Source organism: Cannabis sativa, chromosome 2, assembly GCF_029168945.1.
Source record: "Cannabis sativa cultivar Pink pepper isolate KNU-18-1 chromosome 2, ASM2916894v1, whole genome shotgun sequence".
Taxonomy (NCBI): domain Eukaryota; kingdom Viridiplantae; phylum Streptophyta; class Magnoliopsida; order Rosales; family Cannabaceae; genus Cannabis; species Cannabis sativa.
The window spans coordinates 61,456,756-61,460,509 of record NC_083602.1 but is presented as its reverse complement, the minus strand read 5'-3'; positions in this window follow the sequence as shown (position 1 = coordinate 61,460,509).

Genomic DNA, 3,754 nt, shown 5'->3' with positions numbered 1-3,754 from the left:
TTGCTTAGATCTCTCTCAAACACTCAAGATGAACTCACATGGACATTAGCCGATTGGCCATTGAACACGAGACTAAGTTTCAGTAATATTGAATTGTATTGATTTGAGTGTGTATGAATGTTTCAACAATGAATTAGCACTAGTTAGACATTTATATACATGTCTTAGGAATAGCTAGGAGTTACTTATCAACTAACTTACCTAACATACCGAACTAGGGCCTACTGTCTTGACACGTGTACAATAGGTAACTAACTAACAATTCACAATCCTAAATTCTATATTTTCCACATACAAGAAATCTTCTTCATGCTGATACACATGGCAGGGAAAAATGAAATCCAAAATTCATCAAAATCTGAAGCTAATAAGTTTGATGATTCTAATGATCCCATTTATCTCCATTATTCTGATTAACTTGGGCTTGTACTTGTTTGTCACACAATCAATAAATGAAGAAAACTACAAGACATGGAGTCGTGCCATTATCATGGCTCTTAAAGTATCAAAACAAAGAATATCAAACAACCCCTAAAGACTTCGACCACAAAATTTCAACAGTGGAAACATTGCAACAACCTTGTAATTAAAACGTTGGTTTTTTAATTCAATTTCTCAAGATATTAGAGCAAGCATATTATATTATAAAAGCGCTTATGAAATTTGGTCTAATTTAAGAGATCGCTTTTCTCACACTAACAGTCTTCATCTCTTTCATATCGAAGAATCCATTTATGGTTGTAAACAGGACAACATGACCATTGGAGCTTACTATACCAAGCTTAAAGGTCGTTGGGATGAACGTGATGCATTATATTGTATCACCTCATGCACATGTGGAGCTATGAAGGAAAATCTACAATTTCAACAAACTCAAAAGACATTGAAATTTCTCATGGGTCTTAATGAAGTTTACGCTACCGCTCGAGGTCAGATTCTCCTCATAGAGCTGCTTCCTGCTATCAATAAAGCTTACTCCCCCATCCTTCAAGATGAAAAACAACGAGGCATGTCAAAGGATAACACAACAATGACTGAAGCTTCGACTTTTGCTGTGAAGAACAACACGTGCAACTCTGAGAGGACTTTCACACCACAAAGTTCACATTTGAAATGTGAACCTTGAGCATACCTCAATTGTGAATATTGTAGTTGGAAAGGCCACACTGTTGATGTTTGTAGGAAGCTACAAAAGACAAACTCTGCAGGTAATAAACATGACCAAAAATAGTGCAAGAATTCTTCCTCTAAGGCTAATCATGCAGATGCCAACACACCATTCACTCTCACAGCAGAACAATACCAAAGTCTCATGACACTACTTGTTGAGAAAAAGTCTGATTTCATGGCTAATCATGCTGGTAGCTCATCTGCTATGAGGGCAGGTACAATAATTTGTGCTTCTGTTATCGACAAAGAAATGTGTTAGATATTAGACATGTTAAGGGTACTTAGTTTAGCTTTAGTTTAATTAGTTATACAGTTATAAGTTGTTCGCTTTTCTATTTTTTTTTCGTGTAAACTAACTTTCAGTTATTTAGTTGTTGCTGAGTCTTTTCAGCTCATTCTAAGTGTATATATAACCTTGTATTTCCTTTCTTAATTTGTAATGGAAACAAAGTTTTCTTTCAATTATTTTTTTGCTTTCGACATTAGGTATCAGAGCTTGTATCGTCTTCTTAAAGGAGCAGACCTGAGCAATCAACAATGGAGGTTTTTCGATTCCTCCAGGTTCATCTCAACAAACTTGTTTGCCTCCCAACACTACTAATCTTCCCAAAACTAATCTTGTCTCTTTCTCTCACTCACTCTTTGTTCGACTTGATGAGTTCAACTACCTATCATGGAAGCATCAAGTTCTTCCAGCCATTAAGGGAAGTTGACTGTAGAAATTCCTTGATCCCAACATTACTCCACTGCAGTTTCTCACAGAAAAAGATCGACGAGCAAAAAAATTGAGTCCATAATTTGAAGATTGAGAGCAACAAGACAACATTCTTATGTCATGGCTTCTCTCATCCATGTTTGATTCTGCAACTCATATTTGGATCAATCTTCAAGAATATTATACTTATCTCAATCGTGCTAAGATCGGTCAATACAAAATTATACTGTGGAACACTAAAATCCAATCTTTGCTGAGTGATTTTCTTCTCAAGATCAAGAGTATCATTGATACTCTTACATCTCTAGGTCACCAAACTACTGTTGGGTTTTATGACCTAAATAAAACTCTTTACAATCTGATTAGTTATCAATATAAGAAATTTGAAGTGATTGATGTTTGCATGAATTTTACATGCTAATGGTTTAATATGTTTATTACATTTACACACAAAATCAGTTAAATCCATATAATATGTTTATTCACAATTACAGTATCGTCAACACAGTGGAATGTGATTGTGATCATATGAATCAAAAGACTTGGTCCCTGTTTCATCAGTGTTATTGGATTTACACTAATGTGATAATAAGCGATGATGTGTACTTACACTTGGAGTAAGTGTTATGTTCTTTCCAGGACATTAGTAAAGTATACTAGTTTCGAATGTATGGAGTATACATTGGACTGGACCGATATTGCAACTAAGTTAAGATATTACAAACTTACCGTTATATATATCTTTCCAAGTCAATATCAGTAGTTGATCTTAAGATTAAAAGAATCTAAATCCTGATATGCTTAGGCTCAACTCAGGAGTGCTATTCATGTTCTTTGATTTATTAGTTAAGCCTACATTTAGGTCAGGGTGATACGTATATTTTGGGAACATGATAGTATGATTGAGTGGGAGTGCTGAACATAAATATGGAATCTATAGCTTCTACTGGTGTATAGAAGTCAAGCGATGATTCCCTTCGAGCTTAGCAAATAGAAGTAAATGGATGAGCTCTTGTTTAACTGACTATTTATTAGATCACTAAACACCATTTACAGGTAGCTAAGTGTTTTGAGGGGAAAAATACATTGAGGGGTTAGAACGGTAAAGAAATCCCATCTCGATGTAGATCATCTATATAGAGGATCTTTAAATCACAATAAGATTACAACAATGGTTAAATGAGATAGCATATTGATATCGTGAAACATATAATATCCTCTATATAAGTCTGAGAGTGCAATTCTAAGTTCTAAGAGTGGATTCAACGAAGAATTAATAAGTAGGAATTTACTTAATAAATTTGGTTCACTTATTGGAAGCTCAGCATATAGATCTATGGTCCCCATTCTAGTTGAGAACATTCTGCTTGTAAGACTCATTAATTGATTCGTGATTGATCACTTATAATTCTAAAGTTAGACTATGTCTAATTTTATGAATTTTCACTAAGCAGGGGTGAAATTGTAAAGAAAAGAGTTTTTAGGTTTATTTATTTATTAATCGACTTTATGTGTCTAATTAATAATTAAATTAAATGACAATATTATTTAATAATCTATTTTAGTTATTAAATAATTAGTTTTGGCATTTAAAAGGTTAGAATTGGAAAATTGGCGTTTTTGAGAAAATAAAAATAAAATTTGATAAAACTGCAAAATCAAGTGGGGCCCACTACAACACCATGGCCGGCCACTTATTGAGGATTTTTCAAATTAATATTTTCATTATTTTAATGCCAAATAATTCCTAACCTAAACCTAGTAGTTGCCTATAAATAGAAAGTGATGGCTCAACCAAATCACATGCTTTCATAGCCTTTCTGACAGAAATTTCTCTCTTTAGAAAAACTGAGCCTTCCCCACTTTCTA